General features: G+C 49.3%; 1 long non-coding RNA gene across 1 annotated transcript in view; it reads left to right on the forward strand.

The window, feature by feature from the left end:
- LOC132646412 (uncharacterized) overlaps positions 1-24,257 on the forward strand; it is a 37,350-nt gene that overhangs the window by 4,140 nt on the left and 8,953 nt on the right. The window lies entirely within an intron of this gene.

Raw genomic sequence — 24,257 nt, forward strand, 5'->3', positions numbered from 1 at the left:
GTAGAGCGCTCATCTCCAGATCTGTCTGTGCACTGCCAGAAGATTCTCCAGAATTTTCCAACTTTAATTCACCTTTAACTTAAACATAAATACATGCCTCGTGGCATTTTTAAGAGGGGTGGGTGTTTGATGAGATGAAATGAGTGACATTAGGGTGTCACAACTCCAGACAGGCTTCACATAGCAGGGTTAGTTTCCCAGTGAGTAGGAGTGTGATGAACTGAGAAATGGCTTCCAAATCGCTCTGCCCTACTATGCTGATTTGCAAACACACAGCCTTCCCACAGCGCTGAAAAGCTCCCCGCTCTGGGGTGAATGAACCCTGCGAAGCTGCTACTTGGCTCTCACCCAGCAGCTTGAAAAGGCCGTGAAAGGAAATGTTAACAGTCATTTGATGCAACAGGACTCTTCGGGGAGGCAGAGCCCAGGGATGGGACCAGCCGGGGCACTTGCGATGGGCATCCAGGGCACAGCACAGAAGCCTCCCTGGGAACTCTCTGGACAATGATGGCTTGGAGCCCTGGCCTCACGTTTCACTGTAAAAGAGGCCACCATCTAAACAGGTTGAGATGCTCCTTTTGGTCTGTCCGTAGCCACAGGGTCACTTGTCCACAGATGAGCAGAGCAGAGTAAACTGGCCTCACAAGCCCCCGTTTCTTCCTGGGCCTCCAGGGAGCTTGTGGTGGAAGAAAAAAGATGACCCTTTTGTTTTGGAAGGCAACCTATGCCCTGATTTCATGTTATTTTAACTCTGAACTATGTTGGATCCCTGTATGTGGCTATTACCTTAGATCAATATTTTAAATAGTGACCTCCTTTGTCACAAAGACAAGAGCTGGGGAAGATTATGAGGTCATGAATCTTCTTCCCAGGATCAGTGACAGAGCTGCCAAGATGCAGACTCATCCAGAGAGGCCCAGCTGAGACCTGACTGACTTGCCCAGCATTTCTTCATGCTTGACTTCTTAGTGTTGGGATGTAGCTCAGTGATGGAGCACTTGCTTAGCATGTCTGATACCCTGAGCCCCCAGGACCCAAATCAACCAACATAACAACACACTGCCTCTACTTCTGCTTCTTCTTCTCCCTCCTCCTCCTCCTGGTTTTTTGTTTTTGAGACATAATTTCTCTGTGTAGCCTGGCTGTCCTGAAACTCACTCTGTAGACCAGGCTGGCCTCGAACTCAGAGATTGCCTGCCTCTGCCTCCCAAGTGCTGGGATTAAAGGTGTGCACCACCACTGCCTGGCATGATGTTTCTTCTTTTAAAAAGCTGTATAACAGGAAGGTGGAGGATAATAAGCAATGGAGCTCTCATTCAAGTGAACTCTGTACCTGACCTGGTATGTAACACAGGAAAGAGTTGAGCTGCTTGAGTGAAGTGGGATGGGAGCATGTTGGCCTCTGGGAGGCCATCCATCCTGGGTTCCAGAAATATGCCATCATCCCAGCCATAATTTCCCAATCTCCAAGGGAAATTGTGTCATCTGGTGCTTTCGATGACTGTTTTCAACTGTTATGAGAGGCGTGGCAGAGTTCCAGTGGCAGAGTCAAGCACTGAAAACATTCGGGCTTGGAAGACGCTGGGGGTGATGTTAGGGTGTCTAAGCAGCCAGCTCTATTCTAGGGGTTCCTAGCCTCTCAATGGGCTTGCCGCCTATGTTACAGAAAGCCCCAGTGGGCAGGGGAAGGCCTTAAGAAGGACCAACAGACTCTAGAGAACAGAAAGAGCATGCCACATGGATCACAGAGGTCAGGTGGCAGGCCGTACTTTCCAAGCTGACTAAGGGTGCCTCCCACCGAGCTGCTTGCTTGCTGAGGCCTGTCTTGAAAGCTGACGGTGGACGGTTGCGTCTACACAGAGGTTTTTGCCCGGCAGCAAAAGAACGCATAACAGATGCCTGCATGCACATCTCAAAGGCTCCAGATCAGCTTCCTTCTCTGAACACCCCAGCAGAGCCAGGTCCCACGGGTGGTCTTCGTGCTGGGTCAGTTGAGTTATTACAGACAACTGACCCCTTGGGTTTATCTCAAAAGGAGAGAGGAAAGGCCTTGCCTCAGGACACAGAGGGGGCCACAATAAAGAGAACTGAACTGTGCTCTTAGCAATCTGATAAAGCTCCTTCCTGAAACAAGGAAGGTACCAGGTCAGGCCTGAGGGCTGGGGTTATTTCGGGTGTCTGTTTCAGCAACTGAGAAGCCACAACCTGCCTTCTTAGTTTCTCTCTGCAATCAGGCCTACTAGGTTCACCATGTTCTCTGTGCGGTGCAGCCACCAAACACTGTTCTCTACAGACTGACCCGTCTCGGAGGGCCACGTGACAAGAATGCTTCTCCTGGTAGCAGGACAGGTTGCCATGCCGCTGCGATCAAAGGCCTTGGTCCCCAGCTCGGGGGCAGCATGGCCCTGTCTCCAGCGCTGCACTAGAATTGTCTGGAAGCTGGCCAGGCCTCCTCCGAGAAGAGCTGGGGAGGCTGGCAGAGATTCTGAGCTACTTTGACTCTGGATCTGGGGCTTCATTTACCTAAGTCTTAGCTCTTGTGAAAATGGGGCTGTGGCCATACCCACTCCTCCTGGAGTCATGGTCAAGAGCTACTGTGTAGAAAGTGTCGGAGGGAGGCAGTTGTGCCACACATAGAAGATGCCAGGAGACACAATGACTTACCTGGACCACGGATTTGTTTCCTGTTTACACCTCGACCTCTCCCTCAAATCCATGAGCTCATGCTCAGCCGCAGTTTTCTTTCAATGCTGAGGTCGGAGGCTACACAAGGCTAGTTCTCTGTTCCCTACTCCCCACACACCCCAAGTCCAGTGTGCAGAGCTCTGCATTGTGACACAGATCGTGGAAAAGTCCTAATACCCTACTTGAAGACTGGCTGGTCACAGAATGTCCACCTCTGGTCCTGGGAGGACACAGGGTCCTGTGGCCTAGTCTGGTGGTCTGCATTTCCCTGGCGAATGTGATAAGGTAGGAGAGGCCCCTTCAGGCACTAGGGGAGCAGATTAGTCAAGCAAGCCAAAAGAAGCTTGAGGGCCACAATCTCTAAGTTTTGCTGCTTGGCCGTGTGCTCTTTAGCCAGCTATTTCTTCTCATTTCTGTTTTTGTAAGATGGGGACGAAACTGTTTTCAGAAGAGACACTAATGAAAACGATTGCCAAGTGCCTCTTTAAATAGAACATACGGACAGTAAGCATAAATGCTTTAGGTAATGAAATTCAGTCTTTCTTCCTGCTTTGCAGCCTGAGCCACAGAATCAATAATGTTTTCCAAGTGCAGCGTTTCCCAGGACAAAATGTGAATCAGCTCTCTGAGCTGGGTCTGCAACCTTCCGATGGGGAGGGGCCTGGGTCCTCTGGGGCCAGCTGTCTCTGCCTAGGGCTGGCTTGTGGCAGTGGGTGCCCATCCCTTCCTGGGATGTCATCCAAGATGCCAGAGTTGCAAATTTCTCTCATGTCAGAAGAGGTTTTGTTCAGGGGTCCAGTGCTCACAAAGGGCCCTGCTATCTGTCTTCATTCTGTTTTCTCAGATGCAGACCTAACTGTCTTTTAGTGAGGGCCTATTGTGCTCAGGCTCTGTGGTAAGTGGTGTCTCCTTCAAGCCGCTCACCCTGGGAGGTGGCTGTGATTACCATTCCTATTTTACCTAAGGAAACAGACCTGGGAGAGTTAAACAAGTCAGAAAGGTAACAGAAAACAAAAGGCAGGGCTCCTTGTCGCCCTCCCACCTCTCCTTATCGTGGCTGGCCTACATTCACAGACTTCCAATGGAACAGAAAATCAACCTGCAGTGTGAGAAGGCACTAACCAGGGAATCCAAAGCAGTGGGGGTTCCCACAGCCACAGGAAAGCTGCGGTGTGGCTACGGGGGCTCTCAGCCTGGGGGGGGGACTAAGGGTGGGAGGACTAGGGGTCTCTCTTCTCTCACCCGGCTCTAGAGACTAATGCACAAGCCTGCAGGCTACCAGACAGGGTTGTTAACCTACAGGGGCTGATCCAGACTGCCAGTGCCACCGCAGGGCCCTCGAGGCACTACATGACACTCAACAAGAAGGTCAGCACCCATTCTCGTAAAAATCACCCAGCCTCGTGACAGATGCCCACTTGCTAACTGCAGTTTGTCTAGGCTGAAGTCTATCTGATCCCATCCTGTGAATACAAATGAGCAATGGAGGAAGGGACAGGATCCTTCCCATAACTTCTTGTCACTCTCCATGGAGAAGAACGCCCTGGTCACTAGCCCCTTTGTTTAGGGGTTCTGAGGTGTAGAGCAAAGGGCAGTTGCCTGTACAGATCTGTTGATTTTTAACTTAGAAAAGGCGCTTGTGCATGCGACTGTGTGTGTGTGTGTGTGTGTGTGTGTGTGTGTGTGTGCATGTGGGTGTATGTTCACGCATGTGTTTCCTGACAGTTTAAGCTTAGGGACTGGGACCGAGATTCCAGGTTACGGAGTGACATCTGTTTTGCTCTTCCGTCTAACTCTGAAGCTCTAAGCTCATCAGAAGCACTGTGCCCAGCTAAAGGCTTTCATTTCCATGCCTTCACGGCTGCTTAGACAGAAAGCGCTATGGTACATGGAATTTTCAAGACGCTTACTTAGATGGAGCTGACTCAGATGTGTGGATCACCCTTTTATTGCCTGTCTGTTCCTCTCCCTCATCCTGCTGCTTGAAATGCAGACACAATGACGGATGTTCCTCAGCCCTCCTGGACCATGAGGTAATGGTGTGGGAGTGGGGAGGAATGTAGAGCTAAGGATGACAGAGGCAACTTTCCTGCTGACTTCATGCAGCTCTCACTCTTGCTCTAGAATTCTTAGGCATGAAAGAACAAATCCTTGCTTTTTCTTGCATAAAGCTCATTTTATTTTTTGGTGTTTTGTGCCAGGTCTCTCTATGTAGCCCTGGGTGTCCTGGAACTCATTTTGTAGACCAGGCTGGCCTCGAACTCACAGAGATCCACCTGCCTCTGCCTCCCAACTACTGGGATTAAAGGTGTGTGCCACCGCTGCCTGGCTTCAAGGGCATTTCCTAAGCTGTGTCTTGTCATCTTCTGTGTGCTAGAACCTTCCTTCAAGAAAGTGTCATTATTTGATGCACCAGGTATTTGATTGAAAGCTGACTGACATGCCACAAACTCTTCTGGATCCTGAGGCTATAAGGAAAACAGGTTAGACTCCTCAACCTTAAGGAACTCAGGTTCCATCTAGTGAGCAGATTAGTCATGGCTGATCCAGTGCGTGGATCTCAGAACATGGGAAGATGAACACCTAGGATGTGGCAAGCAGACAAACTGTACATTGCCAGAACTGACCAGCCCTGGCCCTGGCTGCAGCCATGGCTTGGCAGCTCTTTCTCTTCTTTGGTTATAGTTTGTCTTTGCCAAAAGATCTGAAATTGAGACCATGATTTCCCAAATAGGAAAAAACTCAACCAACAACCCACACGCCCTCAAAAAATAAAAGAAAATGTTTGGCTCTTGAAAAATGTCCGTAATTTAGCCATGGCTGGTGGTGTGAGACTGTCTATAATTCCAACTGCTTGGGAAGCTGAGGCTGGAAGATTGTGAGTTCGAGGCCATGTTGGGGTTCCTGGGACATTCTTGTCCCTGATTTTGATTGTATTTTCTTTGCCTGTGTGTTAAAAAAGAAAAGCCTTATCTATTCCCTGAGGTGCCCTTTGTGCTAAGCTAGTTTGAGACCTTTCTTCTAACCAGTCTCCAAAATAAACAAAAACAGAGTCTTAGAAGGAGCAGAAGCAGCAGCCTCCGGTTGCCTGGATATGACCCAACCAGGGAGGGACAAAGTCAGACTGGTTCCCTAGAGATAGTCGCCAGGGACGCTCCCCTGCCCAGCACCTCTCTCTGCCAAGGTCAAGGCCTGGGACCACACATTGACTGTGTGAATGTACCTGAACAGAGGCAGAGCGAGACCTTTCCCCAGTCCTGTCTTTCTACAGGCGCAGACTCTCCAATCCATCCATGCTCTGTCTCTTGCTTTAGATGCGAGGGTGGGGCGGTGGCCGTGATAAAAAGCCAAGAAGGAAGCGAGCAGATGAACCAGCTCCTAACCTGAGGGTATTGATCACTGCAAGCTCAGCAGGAATCGCCACCCGGCCACATTATGGAGACATCTTGGTCCACTAAAAGCCGCCTCGTATTAGCTCAGAAAGGTCCTCTGGCTTTTTTGGCCACAGTCCCAGCTGGCTCCAACTCGCCCTACAGGCTCCCATTTGCAAGGGAGCCTCCTGCAGAGCTTTGTGCTAGGGCCCTTCCTTACAGCACACACCTTAATAATTGCTCAGTAAGCGCCTTGTACCCACCACTGTCCCCGGCTCACAACAGCAGTGCAGGACCCACCAATTCAGCAAACTGAACTCAAGCTTTAATTCTCTACCATCTGTAAGTCTTTAGACTTCAGCTTCTCCAGAAGATCCTGTAATTTGTGCTTCACCACAGAACAAAGCACTTAGGAATGTGTGTTCAGGAGACAGAGCGAACAGGGCTCAGGTGACCCTGACGACGAGCTAGAAATTCCAGGTTCCGCTATTGAATAGGACCCATTTCGGAGTAAGCTAAACTTTCTACAAGGCCAGGCGATGGTGGCACACACCTATAATCCAAACATGGGGGGCAGAGGCAGATGGATCTCTGTGAGTTTGAGGCCAGCTTGGTCTGTGTAGTGAGTTCCAGAAACTCACAAGCTGAAAGCCATGCCCTGTTACTGCCCTAGCTCAGCCAGACCTAGTTGTCCCTACAATGCCTGGCAGTCCTCTAGCCTCTTGAACTTTTTCATCACTCCTTGGTAAACAGAGGAATTAAGTGGCATAGTCATGTGTGATGTAACAACGTTTTGGTCCCTTTGAGACTCTGTAGCTTACTGGTGTGGTTACTATCTCAGTTTGTGTAAGGGCACTTTTGTGCTGTTTGTGTGACAGTGTCACCTGAGGATACCTTTCTTAGAACTCATCATCAGGCAAACCGTGATTAGATATGTGAAATGCTTCCTTCTGTGTAGTGGTTGCTGTAGTCGCAGCCGGCACCTACGAGCCAAAACTGTGCTGTTTGTGGAGGGCAGGTGATTGTTCAGGTAGAACTGCAACTATGTAATTTATTGTAAGTCTCCGGTCTACCAGGAGATGAAACGCACTAGTATAACTTGCGTACAAAATCCCGGTCCACTTCTGGGTCTTTTTCAGCTCGGCGTCTTTAGCTCAGGGTCATTCCCATCCTCTTGACCAGCTTTTTCTGGCCATCCCCAGCTTTCCAGCTTGCAGCCCCGCCCCCCGTCTACAGCCCCGCCCACCCCTCTGCGGTCCACTCTCCCAGGATTACCCTTCTCCATCCCACACTCACCCAGCCTCCAACCCTCAGAGCCTCTCTTACTTCCTCCTTCCCTCCCACTTCCCATGGTTGGCTTCAGAGCAGCAGCATTTATATCTGTCCTCTGATGTCCCATTGTCCACCTCCAGCAGTTAGGAACACAGTGACAATGGACAACAAATGCAGAAAACAGGAGACATTTTTGAAAAGAAAAAAGAGAGAGAGCGAGAGAGAGAGAGCGAGTGAGAGCCAGAGAGCAGATAATTTCCAAAGGACATTAAGCTCTATTCAGGGATACAATCTCCAATCAACAAAATGAAAGGCGAGGAGGGCTGGCCCCACAGGGACTGGCTGAAAAGCGGCCTGGTGGTGAGAGTGTTCTGAGGCTGCCTTCTCACACACCCCGTGGGAGGCACTCCTCAGCAACGGCTCCTCCACTCCCGCCACTCCTTCCTGGCAACCAGCCCAGCCCTTGGGGGGTCCATACCGGACCCCACCCCAGGCCACAGGCTGTGAACCTCCCCTGCTCCTCCTCCGTGATGGCGCCTGGTGAGCTTCCCTCACGGCGCCTGGTGAGCTTCCCTCACCAGGAATCACGAGGAGACTGCTCCGTGGTGCACTTAAGCTAACAGAATTCTTTGGCAGACAAAATGCTGTCTGAGTCAGCTTCGGGAAATAATTAGCCCTCCTGACGCTTTCTAGGGGAGGAAGGGGCTGAACGCTGAAAGTACAAGAAGAGCAGAAGCTGCCAGGGGCCCGGCTGACCCAGGCAACATGGGGGACCTCCTTTGTGGGGCTCCAGAGTGTATTGTTGAAGGATGAAGAAAAACCCCTTGTGCACGTGTGGGGGTGGGGGGTGGGGGGATGTGCATGTAGAGGTCAGAAGTGGTTATTTGTTATCTTCCCCAATCACGCTTCGCATTATTTTTTTAATTTAAAATATTTATTTTTATCATCTTTAATTATGTGTGTATGTACGTTCATGCCTGTGTGGGTACCTGCAGAGGTCAAAAGCATCAGACCCCCTGGATCTGGAATTACAGGTAGTTCTGTAAAGCTAGGACCCAAACTACTGTCCTCTTCGAGAGCAGCCCACACTCTCAGCCACGGAGCCACCCTTCCAGCCCCTCCACCGTACTTTCTGAGACAAGGGCTTCTTTCTGAACCTGGATGTCGCCAGCACAGGTGTGTACCACCATGCCTTTGGAAGATCAGACTCAGTCAGGCCCTTAGACTTTTGAGGCAATCATTTACCCGCTGAGCCAGCTAACCCTTAGTTTCTGACACTCTTCCTGGAGACTTGTTTCTGCCTAGGGCCTTTTCATAGCAGGCAGATAAGCCAAGCAGGAAAGCCATGCAAAGGTCCTTGCTGGGGATGACTGAGTTTGTCTTAGCATGTACCGGAATAATGACACAAGTCAAACATGAAACCTGAACCAGTCCTCGAGAAACCCACCACCCACCAGTCATATCACATGTCTAATGTGAAAGGGCAAGCCTCAGTGGACTGCTTTGCACACTTGTGTTGCTGAGTTGATGATGTGGCCTGTGCATTTTCCTTCTAAGAAGCTCAGTTGCCTGCCAAGGTCTCTGGGAGCCTTGGGCATATTCCCTTCTTTCACTTCCCTCTATTCCAAGGCCAGAATTTCTCCTCCTGTTACGCAACCAGCAAAGTCATGACACAGCCTTCGGCCTGCCCTGCCAGGCAATTAGCCTGAGGTTTACATAGACTCAAACGGGTGGAGCCAACAGCCTGAAATCTCTCACTCTCTACTGGGTGTTTGGTACACTGGGAGGCAGAGGCAGGTGCATCTCCGTGAGGCCAGCTTGTTTGCATAGTGAGTTCCAGGTCAAGAATTACCCAGTAAGACCCCGTCTCAGAAGAAGGAGGAGGAAGAGAAGGAGAAGAGGGAGAAGAAGGAGAGAAGGAGGAGGAAGGAGAGGAGGAGGAGAAATATCTACTGGCACCTCCAGCTTCAAGCATAGAATAACTTTATTGTTCTGGCGTTGGTGATCTACCCCAGGGCCTCAGAGCGTACTTGGCACGCTTTCTAATACCGAGATGCATCTGTGAATCCCTTAGTGAGGTTTTAATTTTGCAGAGCACTCTTGGGAAAGGAAGACCAAAAACAATAAGATGATAGTGGGCACGATACCAGGGCTACTGGCTTTCAGGTTGTAGTTTATGTGATCTCTCTCTCTCTCTCTCTCTCTCTCCCTGGGGTATATGTGGTGTGTGTGTACTTTCCAGAGGTTGACGTCCTTTGATTTTCTTTAGCCACCTCTCCACTTTGTTTAACTTTGTTTATTTGTTTAGGCGGAGGGACTCCCCTGGAACCTTAGCTCACCAGTGTGGCTAAGCCAGCTAAGAACTGAGCTCCCTCTGCCTTGTGCTGAGATTATAGATGTTGGTGCTACCATGCCCAGGGCTAGAGGTCCGAGCTCAGGTTTTCAGCCTGTATAGCAAGTATTTTACCTGCTGGACCATCTTCCCAGAATCCTTGCTGTGTTTTTTGTTTTGTTTTGTGTTTTGGTTTTTCAAGACAAGGTTTCTCTGTGTAGCCTTGACTGTCTTAGACTCTCTCTGTAGACCAGGCTGGCCTTGATATCACAGATATCTGCCTGCCTCTGCCTCCCAAATGCTGGGATTAAAGGTGTGTGCCACCACCACCCAGCCATGTTTTTTTTTTTTTTTTAAACAAATAACAAAAACAATCCTATTGAGAGTTGTAAGAAACATTCTTAATGTGTAAGACTAGGCCACGGCTAGATTTGATCCAGAGCTATAGCTAGCTACCCCCTATACCAGGTGAATCTACACAAGACCCAAATTTGGCAAAACATAAATGCTTTAATCACAGACAAAGTAAAGTCATTTCCAACAGGCTCCCAATGCCTCCAGCAAGCTCCTAGCCCTGCCATATCCCACCTGTTCATCTTAGACTACAAAACCTCCTCAGCCTGTCGGTAAAATCAGGAAGTCTTTACAGAGTCCTTGTGACCTGTAAATTCGGCAGGGCATGGAAGGCTGTGTGATGCAAGCACACAGGAGATTCAAAACACAGGCCAGGCTGTTCATGTGTCAGGACAAAAGAAACTCTGGGAAAACAGCATCATGTTTCAGACTGTTGTATGTCCAAGATCATGAAATGCTCAAAAGTGTTCAGTCAGCCTCTAGACATCTGTATCCCGAAATGCAGAGGATGTGAAGGTTATATGTGTGTGGGGCCAGCCTCCTCCCCCCACCCCATTTTCATTCTGCCACTTGAGTTCTGTCAGTTCAGCTGACGGCTTCCCTTCCCCCCCCCCTTCGATGCTAGGGAAGAGGTTGTGCCCACTCCTTCAGACAGGAGGATGTCCAGGTCAGGAGGGGCAGGTGATAAGGGAAGCCATAGAGAGCCCATCCTCACTCCGATGAGCAAGGTTCAAGATGCACCAAAACCTGGGTATGCATGTGCCCTGCTCACTATAGCTCCTCTTTGCTTTGGTGGTGGTGGTGGTGTGTGTTGGGGGGGGTGTTTGTGACAATTGGCAATGTGGCTGCCTTGGGCTTACACTGACCAAAACCGCAAGACTGACTGCTTACCCTGAAGACGAAGGAGGTAGAATATGTTTGTCCTGTTCTGCCTCTGCAGGCGCACAGGGTCACCATGTCCTGATTTAAAGGACATGGGAACCAGCAGCTGCATAGTGGGTGGAACGCCATTTGGATTTGGAGAGTAGCAACCACAGATCAGATTTCAAGACCGCACCTCACCACCCCACTTCTTCCAATCTTTTCTCAATATCTGCCAAACTGGAACCTCCCAGAGGGCCCAGGGGAGGAGACAGCCAGCAGGGCTCTGCGGGGACCACCTGAGCTCACGTCCACTCCCTGCCACCTGCCTGTGCAGGGTGGGGAAGCTGAAGTATATGGGTGTCTCCAGGACAGGCCTGGATGGCTCAGACACCTTCAAGAACCCTCTCAGAGCTCCAGAAGAAGGAAAAAAAGGTCAACACTTTCTCCACGCAGGCAGAATTTCCCTAAGACAGCGCTAAGAACACTGAGAATTTGTAGACAGCACAGGGATTCTACCTTGCCTGCAAGGAGCCTGCTTTTCTCCCCTCTAGCTGAACAAGGGACCAAGTCCTGCTCCATTCTGTGGAATCCCCTCTGGGTTGTTCTTTTAAAAGCCTTGATGGGTTATGTCTTAGTTAGGGTTTCCATTGCTGTAAAGAGACACCATGACCAACACAATTCTTAAAAAAGAGAATATTTAACAGTGCCTCTCCCTGTGGGCTAAGCATTAAACACATGAGTCTATGGGGGCCCTACCTGTTCACAGGTTACTCTGGAAAGAGGAGCTGGAAGTGTGGCTCAGTGGGAAAGCACTTGTTTCTGTCAATAATGAGGCTCTGGGCAGAGCAAAGCAAAAACAGAACAGAACGAAAAGCACAGGGAACAGGCTAGGGATTGGGGTAGGGAGGACTTTTCAGAGTGGCAACATTAAGACATCAAATTCACAAGCCAGCGAATGTCCTGTGCCACCCTGAGTCCCAGACAGTGAGCAGGGGAAGGTGCAGATGGACATACTTGAAATGGGGAGGAACCCTTGTTGCCAAATCAGAAACATCCCTCTCACATTTAATCCCAGGCCTGTCCCCGGGTGGCGGCATCACAGTCATAACCAGCTTCTGCAGCCTCAGCCCTCATAAGAACCTCTCTCTACATCTGGCCTCAGACAGCCTGGCTCGCACCAGGCACCCCTCCTGTAAAAGTAGCCAAGTTCTTAAAGGAAGTTGTATCTTAGTGACCATGCTCCAAAGCCAGCTGCCTCTTGCTCCAGTGCCAGCTCTGACCAATGGGAACACACCAGTAACATGCTTTTGCATCTTAAAGAACGCACCAGCCTTTCAAAGAGTACTGACTGGTGAGTACTGATTAAGAGCTAAGCAATCAGTTGCAAATTACTAATAATTGCTGTCCCTTCCGGTGGTGTTTTCTTTCCTCTCCATTCTCTATCTGTTTTGAAGCTAACAAATATCTGTTGACCTTCTTTTAGCGGTAGACTCAGACAAAAAGACACACCACTTAAGTGTTTACATTTAAGACATCTGTGGTATGGGGAAGACAGCTCAGTGGGCAAGGGTGCTCGCCCCTAGCCTGATTCCATCCCTGAGACCTACAAACCAGAGGGAGAGAACTGACCTGTGAAAGTTGTCATCTGGCCTACACATGTGTACCATGATATGCAGGTGTGCTAAGTGAAGATAGACAATAAAAAAGATAATAAAGGGTCTGGGATTAAGAGTACCTGATGCTCTTGCAGACCCAGATTCATTTCCCAGCATTCAAATGGCAGTTCACAACCATCTGTAATTCCAGTTCCAGGAGATCTGACTCCCTCTTCTGGCATCCTTAGGTACCAGAGACAAATATGCTACACACACACACTCGTCCAAGCAGTGACATGCTGACAGATGTCAGTTCTGCAAGGATGGGAGTCACACAGGATGTGCAGAAGTCGGCTAAAGCTGCTTGGTGAGGTTTCACACTGCTTCCTTTGCCTGTAGGCTGCCTTCTGGTGTTCCAGTGGTGGCCCCTGTGAAGCTACATCTACAAAGCACTGACACTGGTACACAGGGTGAGACACTGTAGAGCGCTTCCTCAGCACATTCCAGACCCTACATTCATGCCATCTTCAGCACAGTGGGGCGGGGGGAATGCTTGACATACTGATATCAGTTCTATGTGAAATATTATCTACAGCCACGATTGAGGAAATGTGCAGGGTTTTTCAGTGCAGAACTCACTGGGCTTTGAGAGCAGAGATACACTGAGAATCACAGCACCAGACGGTGTCTGCAGTTGGTTCCAGACTTTATAGTCTGTCCCCCACATCCTTTCCCCACAACCAACGTGAATTAGCATCTTTCCAGACAGAAGGATCCCAGTGAGTCTAAATGTTCTCACTGTATAGGAGGCAAAAAACCAAGTGTGCTCAGGCTTCATCTTCTCTGTGGAGCTTCCCTTCAGATTCCCCAAAACACTTGTGTCGCCACAATGTCACCCAGTTTGCCTGGAGCTCCTGCCTGTCTATGCCACTCCATGTCCCTCCCAGCACAGGGCAGAACACACAGGAAGTGCTCGCTCGTGACAAACTGCCTGGCTGTTTAACACAGGTTGGCAGCCTGGATAAGAGCAAAGGAACTGAGCATCCCTGGTACAGTTACTTAACCTCTCTGGACCTGTTTTGTCAATCGTGTCTCAGAATGTTGCTACAAACACTAAATCCTGTGCCTGGCAGGTCATAAACATATAATGGATGTTAGCTCTATCACCAATCCCAAGTGTGCTCTAAAGCTGGTCACCAACACAGGACAGAGCACGCCTATGGGCACAGAGCCAGATTTCAAGGACACCCTGTAACAGGGGCCCAGATGCAGGGATGCTGTTTACTGTTTATCTCTTGTAAGATCTCAAAACACTTAAATTATCAGCAATGACTTTCATAGGAATTCTCTGACACAGGGTGGAATCCACTATTGTCAGTGTAGGGAGGACGTAAGGACCTGATCAAGGTTACTTACTTACTGGGTCAACCACAGGCTAGGAATAGAAATTGGCTCCTGCTGCCCCCCTTTGTCTCAGCAGCTTCCTCCCTGTGTGGTTCTGGCAAAGATAAAACAACTGGCGGCAACTGGAGGGAAGGTCAAAGAACAGCATCTGGCCTTGTGCAGCCTCAACTGCCTTTCAAATCCACCCTCCCACAAGAAGGCGCTGGAGATGTGGCTCAGTGATAGGGAAGTTGATAGCAAGGTAGCATCCTGCTCCAGGCTTCCATCTGAACACAACAAACAAACAAACAAACAAACAAACAAACAGGCTTGGCTGTCTCCCCAGCAGCAAACTGTCCCCTCTAACTAGGATCCCTTGATCCTCAGGCTTCTTTCATCCAGGCATGCCAAGGAAACAGAGTCCAGTGTATCTGGGAGGCCACAGAAAGCACTCTGGAGCTCAGCAGTGTCTGCATTCACCCTCTACCCCCTTTCATCGCTCTTGTCTCCATCACTGGTGTCACGGCAGCTTCTTGGCTAGGCTTTAGACAGAACCCACAATTCCCCCTGCTGCTTCCAGAACAGGAAGACGTCCTCTGCAGCCAGGCCCCTGCCCAAGCATCCAGGGACTGAGTTGGCAGCAGCAATATTTACAGCTGCAAAAGCAGTCAAGTGCAGGGGGAAAAAACTGACCAGAAAAGCACCTAACAAAGCCACCAGAAAGCACACACATGTGCCTCCAGACCCCTCCCTGCCCTGACTCTCAGGTTACTCCCCGCTCCCTGCCTTTACAGTTAGAACAGTGAATTATTCATGGCGCACCATACTGCGTCCAGAGCCTCCCGTGAGCATGCAGACTGTTACCATGCAAGTTTGCTGCCAAGTCATTTGGACAGTGGGTGGGAGAGGCATAAGCAGGCGGACGGTGACCTAGGTTGGGGCTACCAGCTTCCCCAGTGAGTGCTGCAAGGAGAAGACAGAAGACAATCAAGAGTGTAAATTGCCTGAATCCCTAGAGGCAGGGGTTCAGAACAATGGGAAGCTTGGGAGAGCACGAACAGGCACACACAGCCTCACCAACAGAGCCTCTGATGGGTTTCATTACATTTAAGAGACCATCAAAGGACAGGGATACAGGCCAGTAGTAGAACACTCGCCTTATGTATATGGGGCCTAAGTTTATGCCCAGGTGGCTTACAAAAAGCAGGGGGGAGGGGGGATAGGAAGAAAGAAGCCTTTAATACTAGATTTACTTTTTGTGTTCTTTGAGATCACACATATACACACACACAGACACACACACACACATCCCAGCCTGACCTCAGACTCACTGTGAAGCAAAGAACGACCTTGACCTTCTGATCCTCCTGCTTCCACCTCCTGAGTGATGAGATTTCAGGCGAGTGCCATCATGCCTCATACTGTCTTGGGGACCAACTTCAGGGCTGCACACAGGCTAGGCAAGCGCCAACAACTGAGTTACATCACAAGCCCTTTGTGATTTTGCACACCATCAAGAGAACAAATTCTATTGCTGGTAAGATACAAACTGATTTTGTAGATATTAAAATATGCGTTTTACAATTGATAACGTAGCTGGGCAGTGGTGGCGCACGCCTTTAATTCCATCACTCAGGAGGCAGAGGCAGGTGGATCTCTGAGTTCGAGGACAGCCAGAGCTACATAGAGAAACCCTGTTTTAAAAAGCCAAAAAAAAAAAAAAAAAGATAATATTATTATTAAAGGAATCTCATGCTTATCAGGTTCTTGCTCTGTGTTATAAAACAGCTTCTATATCCCCACCTCCCTTATAGTTGGTAATGAGAAAGACAGGAAAATGTGCGTGGCTGACTCTCTCGTGACAGCGGATAGATGTCCACAGAGGTGGGAAGCGTGTTAGCATGAGACCTGTAGGTAGAAGGCAAACGGTTAAGGATTTGGGACTGTTTGATGCTGGCAGTGAGTCGTCATAATGCTTTTGAGCTTGAAAATAACTGATGTAAAGGAGTGTTTTAGGGGGAAAATAATGGCACTTCAGGGTGGGGAGGGCCCAGAATCTCCAAAGATGCGTCAGCAGTTCTGTACAGGGGTGGGGAGGGGGGTTCAGTGGGAAGAGGGAGAGCGGAAAGGATTAATAAAATGAATTATTACTGAATTATTATTGAGTTCTGTGCACAGTAAAAGGAATTACAAGAAGGGGCCATTTTGAGACCGTGGTAGTACAGGTAATTGACCCAGATGACAAATGAGACTCAGTAAAGAGATGGGCAGTTCATAATGTTGAGGGAAGAAAGGCTAGACAAGAAGACTTGGTTGGAAAACAGGGGGGAAAAGATGACTTGGGAGTCATTTTTAAAGTAAAAGTTGGGTCAAGGGGTTCTGATGCCAAGGGGGGAAATGAGATTTAATATTGGAAGAACTTTAGGGATTCAGTTAATTAAAATCTCAATTACATTTATTCCTCCTGTTCAGCATGTATGAGCGCATGTGGGACATGAGCCATGGAGGAGCACAAATGGAGGCAGAGGACAAATGTGGCTTGGTTTTCTCCTCCCACCACTCTTGATTTCGGGCTGTAGAGCCTGGACTACCTACAGAGCCATCTTCCAGTCCTGAATTTATTTTTGAGACAGGATCTCACTAAGTAGCCCGGGTGGGATCAAAACTGGAGATCTCCTATTTCAGACTCCCCAGGCCCCTTAAGTTTGGGGATTATTCTGCTCTGGACAGCTGCCAATATGTAGGTCACATAGAGGTCAAAGTCATGAAGCCCCAGGATGCACCACCTTCTGTGGGTCAAATATTTTCCCAGTCCATGTACCTGAATTGTTGCCTTGTTTCCTAACTTAAAGTTTCCAGACAAGCAACATGGACATTGCTGTTCTGTTTTCTTCTAATCTCTTCTCTTTTGAACTACAAAACTGATTTTTTTTTTTAAATCAGTTTTTAGGTGTCCTTCACCAATTGTTTTAAATGGCTTCCCCAGGCTAACAGTGCAGCTCAGTGGTAGAGGCTTGCCTAGCATGAGTGAGGTCCTAGCCTCCAGCCCCAAGTAGAGCAAGTTCTAATTTTGCAGCCTCTTACTCTGTAGTTTTCCTTTTGTACTTGTTATTCAGTCTTTATTCGGGGTGGGGTGGGGGTGCTGGGGAATGGAACCAGAGTCTTGCTTTCCCACTGAGCTACAACCCCCTACTCTGATTGTTTTGTAAATTACGAAAATGGGAAAAATAAGTTATGGAAATGCCAAATCATCCACAAAAGTTGAGAGAACATGGGCAGGCATCATGGTACTTGCCTGTAATCCCAACGCTAAGGAGGCTGAGGATGCAGGATTATAAATCTGAGGCCAGCATGAGCTGTAAAATGGTGCCCTGCCATACACAACATTCACGAATAAGTTAAGAGAACATTATGTTCAAGTAACATTTTCTGTTAGACTTAGCAATTGGCATGACTTAGTCATACTTGTCTCACCTATTTTCCCTTTTGTGTCTCTGCTGACTTGTTTTACAGAGTAACTCAGAGTATTGGTGTGGCTGTGGACATCTGAAGTCCACATCATGATGCCTCTGATTAAAAATGACATTTTTTTTTTCATGTCACCCAATAGATGATACTGGGCATGAGGAGGTTTGAACAATTTTTCTACTGGAAAACACAGAGGTACCATTGTCTGGCTTGGGGTTATACTATCATGCTTTCTTATATGAGGTAGCCCAAGTATGACCTCATTGCTGTCCGGAGAGCAGGCCCTTCTTCGGAAGTCAGTCAGCTCTTTTCCATATCTGGGAGAGACATGAGACCTACTTTGTTCCGTAGCTCGGGCAGCTGCTCACAAAGCATGTGGCTGCTCCAGTCACTATCTCTCTGACACCTCCGCTGGAGAGCAGCCATCCCTCTGGAGAAGGCGTCTGTCTGAGCCGGTATCCCCAGCAACTACGCCAGCACTTCCCTGGGGTTGGTGGGAGTTCACACAGGAAGCTCCTCTTAAACCTCAGAAGAGGGAGCAGAGAAACCAGGTTAGGGCTATTAGATCCAAGATGACTTGGAGGATGGGCTGAGATTTTAATCCCTTTGTCTTGTTCTTAAAATGAAGAAAGCTCTCTCCCTCCACCCCCTCCCCCTCTGTGTGTGTGTGTGTGTGTGTGTGTGTGTGTGTGTGTGTTGTGACTCCCTTTATCCAGAATAAAAGAGTTTTGGGGTGTCTCTTGACACTGCTTAACATGGCAAATGACCCCAAATCACTGCAATTAATGGGAAGACTGGAGCAGCCATGGATAAGACACCAGTGAGGTAATGTCTGGGTTTTATTAAATATCCCCAAATCCCAAATAGATTACTCACTCTTGCTAGATAAGGGGTAAAGACCCTGTCATGTTTTAAACACAAATCCTGCTACAAACAGGGTCCCTCTGGGTCCCTATATTGGGAAGCCACCCAAAGTAAGTGCTGGCCAAAGAGGAAGATCAGTTTAGTTCCGTGATCTTTGAAAACTCCTTTTCACTAGGAATCCAGAACCAGATATAAGTCTGGGTGTTTGTATGACACAAGGTCCCAAGAAGACCCTTGGAAAGGTCCCTTTTCTCTGTCTCCAGGAGAAGGGCCAGTTGGAACAGCCAGAGAGCAAAGCCCACAGGGCTCTGCTTGGCATCTCTTGTCCTCTGGGCTTTCCCTTTTGTGCCTGGAGCAATTTCTCTCATTAAAGGCATCTTACAAGTTGCAAAGAGTTTCTTTGATGTCAGATGTTCACAAAAGCTGAGAACATCCAGGCTTCCATTGGGTCAGGCTTCAGGCTGGGACTCCAGCTGCATGCAGATTGGAAGTGCAAGGAGGTTCTACAGCCACTGAGAGGATTGGGGGCAGGTCTACTCCTTCCAATCCAGGATAGCAAAGGTTTGGAGGAGCTGAGAAAACAACCAAAGATCCAGCAGAATCTTCTGTAGAAAGATGCAGAGCATCAAAGGCATCAAGACTTCACTGCCCCAAGATGCCATCCCATGCACTCCCTGGCTCTGTGGTAGGGCTCCGGAAGCTCTATTTCACAACTTCCTGGCAGATCTCTTGGCAGTGATGGCAGTCCCCCTTGTAGTGGTCAGTCCTTGGAACAGACCCCAGAGCCTCCTGCTTTCCCTCCTTAGACTCCCCCTTCCCTGTTCTGTTGCTAGCTGGTCTTAATTTTGGTCGTAAGCTTTGCACACCAAGCGCCTCACCCCTTGCCAAGAGGTAGTCAGGACATGTGAAAGCAGCCTGTGAGAATGAGCAAACATCAAGGGGCCTTACCCCTCCTTACCAGGCTCTGTTATAAGCTCTGGCTGTGTTCTGGGCTAGCCTTGCAGAGCTCCCAAGGCCTGGGAGGGATAATAGGAGCCTGCTGCACAGCTGGAACACGGCTCTTTCTCAGAAATGCCTATGTTCTTCATATCTGATGCTATTATCAACCCCCGAGGAGCTGAGCACATGACACTGTGCTCTTTCTGCTTTTGGTTTTTCCTTCTAAAGAGATCTCTAGACTGAGATAGAGGAAGAAACAGGGACAAGGGGACAATTGCAAGGCATTGCCTTTGCAGTCCTGAGGCTATTATTAGTCAGACCAAAGTGCTTGCCCCTCTCATCTCTCAGTCACCAGGATGATGCACCCAAGAGACAGAGAAGAAGTCAAGATGAAATCATGGTTACCTGGAATGCTACGATTTATAGTTTACAATGTCTTTTAAATCTTCAAATACATTTAATGTTATATCTTTTAATTCTCACAATAAAACTGTGTCTGGTACAAAGGAGATGTAAACACTAGTTCTTTCTCCTTTCTCCCAATGGGAGTAGGAAAATACTACTGTCTCTACAGAGGAGCAAGGCGGGGTCATGAGTATTCAAAAATCCAAGTAAACTCATTGCAGCCAACCAGAGACTCAAATACAGCTTTCCTGGCTATCATCAGAATCCTACTCCTGGAAGTGGGTGTGGCCTCCGTCCCAGGCCTTTACCCAGTTAGTCGTACTGTGCCCCAGCTTTTCAAACGTTTCAAGTATGCTCATCCTTATTATTCATGGACTTGGTTCTAGGCATTTTGAATAAATCAACTAATGTGTGCCTCATAGCACACAGAGGTAGGTATCAGTATTATTCCCATTCTTGATGAGGAAACTGGTATTAGTACTTAGGAGTTTGGTCCCAGGAAATGCCACCTGCAAGCAGCAGAGGAAGTGAGTTCTGCCACTATAGCTCCTGGGCCCGGGTCCTTACTCACAGTACCCTCTACTTTCACTCTCTTATGAGTGCCTGATCCCCAGACTTTAGGAAGTCCCTTGAAGGCAAGAATTTTTTCTGTTTTGTTTTGTTTTGTTTTTAATCCTTATTCCTCAGCCCTAAGCATGACCTCTGGTACAGGGTATATGATCGGTAACTACCTACTGCAGAAATGCACGGGTAGCTGGGTTAGGAAGGAAGCTAGAAGGAAGAAGGCCATCTGCATAGGTTTAAAATCCCCAAGCTGCTCTCAGGTTGGAGCTCAGTGGTATAGTATTTGCTTGGCAAGGAGGCCATAGGTCCATCTCCCGCACTGAACATGAAAAGCAAAATGAACAAAAAGATTCCAGTGTTGGAGATGTAGCCCTGGCATGTATAGCCCTGGTAGTGACAGCGTTGGTACGAGTAGCCCCAGTAGGTGTAGCCCTGGTAGTTGGTAGGATACTTGCTGAGCAGCCAAGCACTATCACGCACCAAGTGCTGGGTTCTGTCCCTAGCCCAACGTAACTGGGAGTGGTGGCCCAAATATCACAAAAGTCAGGAGGCAGAGGCAGGGAGATCATATGTTCAAGACTAGCTTAGGATACCTGGACCCGTTCTACATAAGACATCAAACAACTACAAAACCAGATTCTCCATTCCAGCTCGGTCCATTTGGTATTGTGATTCTCTTGCCCACAGAGCTGGACCTGGGCAGGATAAGGAACCCCACCTGAGCTCTGTCTTCAGGCTCTGGGGCTCTGACTCTGGGTCAGAGTTTAGAATAGTAAGTCCTGGAAATTAAGGCCGTAGCTTCTGTGCTCAGCTAGAATCAGTGCTGAGGGCTTCCCAGATCCCCTGAGGGACCAGCTGCTCAGTCTGGGACAAACCCAAAGCACATGCCCACAAAGGGTTGCAAACTGAAAATTGAGATCTAATAGGAGCCATCTGGTCTGCTGAAATGGCCAACAGGAGGAGGGACAGGGGCCTGGAACCTTCCCAGAAGTAGGCTTATCTTAGGGAAGTGATGACTCAGCTTGCCCAGAACAAAAGCCTCGAAGGAAGTCCTCTGGAATGGGCCTCACTGAACCCTCCTGAGTAGTCAGAAGTGGAGGACTCTAAAGGTGACCCAGATAAGGAGTTGTAAAACTCGTGGTCCCTGAGGGTAACCACGGGCTGAGTAAATCTACCTTGCTTTGGAGAAGGAAGCATATGGCGTTCAAGAATCATTCCAGCCCGCCAGTGAATTGCTCAGTGGGTAAGAGCAGTTGCTGCCAAGGCTAATGACCGGAGTTTGATCCCTTGGACCCATATGGCAGAAGGAGAACACCAACGGCAACAAGTTGTTCTGTCATGTGTGGCATGACACCTGAGTGCATGGACACACACATGAATAAATTTCGAAAATTGAAAAAAAAAAAAAAGACTCATTCTGCAGCCATCTAAGGAACATTGAGGAGTGTCAGGGTGGCTAGAAGTGAGACATGTTAGCCTTGGTTTGGGGGAAGAGCTTTCTGGTGTCTTCTAGACGTAGTCATGATTGCATGGATTTTTGGGGGGAGGGAAGCAACCAATTACCAGGTCTAATTATCTTCCTTCAGCCGATTTCCTGGCAGCAGTTGCCAAGTCTCTTGCCAAAACTCTGCTTCACCAATACCTGGATCCGAAGAACCCCACATCTCAAGGAGAAGGTTCTGCTGTCCCAGAGTAGCTATCAGGGTTCGAAACACCGAGGTGGGGCGCCAGAGGTCAGGCCTACGAGCTTCGGGCAGCTCTCCCGTGAGCTCCCCTAGTCCCAGCAGCTGGATGGAGGAGAGGTAGTGGTGCCAGCCACTTGGAATGGCACCAGAAGATGACACAAGGGTAATCAACACATTTGCCCTGGCCCCCACCACCGTGCTCCAGGAAGTCAGATGGCATCTGGAAGGCCTGTTTGTGCTTGCAGTGAGAGCTCCTGGGTCAGGGCATGCTTAGAGTGGAGGCTGTGTGGGCCTCACAGCTGAGCACAGCTGGAGATGGGCCAGGGGCTGGCAGGGGCAAGCCAGTGTTCTCAGGGCACCTTGGGGTGACTCCTACCTCCTTGCCTTAGAAAGCAGTCCTTCTACCTCTGCCCACGGCTTAGCCTGAGACTTAGACTTAGTGTCTTCTGCCGGGGCAGGAGAGATCACTCTTGGACGGTGCCCGGAGCTGCTGAGGCTTTTCCTACTGGTACAAATATGACTCTTCTCTAAAAACCCAGTTGCCTCAGGGGGTTGAACTTGCTGAGCAGGATTGTGGGGGAAGCCAAGGGGCCATCCTTCAGGGTTCCAATCTTGCAGCCCCGAGGGAAAAATGCTGAGAAGTTATGAAAGCCGAGCAGAAACTGGCTGACTTGAGGCCGTCCTGAGAACAGGTCATACTATGTGGGTGGCTTCAGAGAGGCTATAGAATATCCATTGATGCACGTCCTTACTCCATCCGGACTTCACGTAGAAAGAGACCTTCTAGCAGCCTGGGTTTGTGCCATGAGATGTTTCACAACCTTACCCGTCAAACAGGCAGCTCCAGAGTCAATGACTCTGTTCCAGTCAACATCTCAAGGACTGCAGAGTTTCTCTCAATCAGTGACTAAGACTGAGTGTAGGTTGGTTCCTCCACACAGTCACCTTGGTCATTAGTGAAGACTTACAGACTCTGTCTGAGGTACCAAGCCACGGGCCAGCGCCCGCCCTCTCAGCTTCCACACTCAGCAGATTTTGAAAAGAGTAGTAATGCTTCCAACGTGAAGGAAATGGACATGCCGTTGTGCCTAGCCTGGCCGAACACGAGCAACACAGAGCACACCAAGCCTCAGAACTGAGATCTTGTTGTTTTTCTCTCTCACGGGGGTTGGAAGGCCGAGTGCTGTGAGAAAGGGAGACACACTGAGGAGAGTGATTGAGTGGAGAGGCTGACAAGGACTGGAGGGCCAGGGATCTGGGCATGGGGGCTCACAGGGCTGAGTGGGTTAAATGGCACAGCGTAGGACCCTACCCACCACCATTCCATCCCTTTATCTCTCCCACCTGCTCCTCCATGGTCACAGAGCACCTAGTGCTGAGAGGTCTCAATGCCCCTCTCTCTGTACTTCCTGCTTGGAAGCTGTGGCCCTCTGCATGCTGCCTGCTGCAGCCCCAGATGCCATGCCACTAAGTATGCTGCAGGCCACTCCCATGCCTTGAAGCAGGCAGGTAGCAGGGTCTTCCTCAGCTCAGCTCCAGTTCTCACTGCCCTCCTCTCACTTCTCCCTCCTCACCAACAGGCCAGTAAGGGCATCATGGTATTCCCAGGATTCCTCACTCGCTGCGCCTGCTGCTCTGTGTCTTTGCTCACAGCTCCTTGTATGACCATTTCATGTGGCATAAGCCGCCTTTCCCTGCAAATTCCAGCTCCTTGGCGCAGCTTGTACAAAATGACTCTGAAGAACCAAACACAGCTACGGCCTTACTCTGTGCGCCCCCTCCCCCCCCCCCCCCCCGCAAACCCAAGAAGGCTCTTACACCAGGAGGATGCTGGGGAAAGGGTCAACTGACCTTTTGGACTGAATGGCCAATGGCTTGACAGCTGTGAAGCACAGTCCCTGTTTGCTAGGCCACCCAGAGGGTTTCCACAGCTGAGCAGAGCCCACTGCTGAGTGGAGATGTCATCTGATTCATTAATTAAAGCAAACACTGTTCATCCAATGCTCTGGGGCATGGTTTAAAAAAAGGAACCCAGAACATTTAACGTTTGATAAAAATAGGCTTTGTCAGCATGGAGGTGACTGAAATTTTACTCCTAGCCCCTTCACTCCAGAAGTACCCACACCCTGTCCCCCGTTCCCACCTTCCCTACCATGCTTCCTTGTTGACAAGGGAATTCCTGCCAGGGTTTGCTAATTGGGTTAATGGAGTGACTGTGTAATTGTTCTCTCTCCCACAGCCCAGCCCACCCCACTGGCTGCTTTCCACTACCTGCCTCTCACCACTTCCAGGATGGCTAATTTGCAACAACAACTTCCATTGTCGTCCACATCTGGGACTTTGGGGTTTTAAGTGAAGCTCCCTAAGGCAGGACAGAAAATGCGGCTATTTTGGTTTGTGTGGCCTACAATGGGACCATTCTGCGGGGTTTCTGGGCAATGCGGGGCTACCCAGGGAAAGGGGAAATCGGAGCTGA

The sequence above is a fragment of the Meriones unguiculatus genome, chromosome 11 (assembly GCF_030254825.1).
Source record: "Meriones unguiculatus strain TT.TT164.6M chromosome 11, Bangor_MerUng_6.1, whole genome shotgun sequence".
Classification (NCBI taxonomy): domain Eukaryota; kingdom Metazoa; phylum Chordata; class Mammalia; order Rodentia; family Muridae; genus Meriones; species Meriones unguiculatus.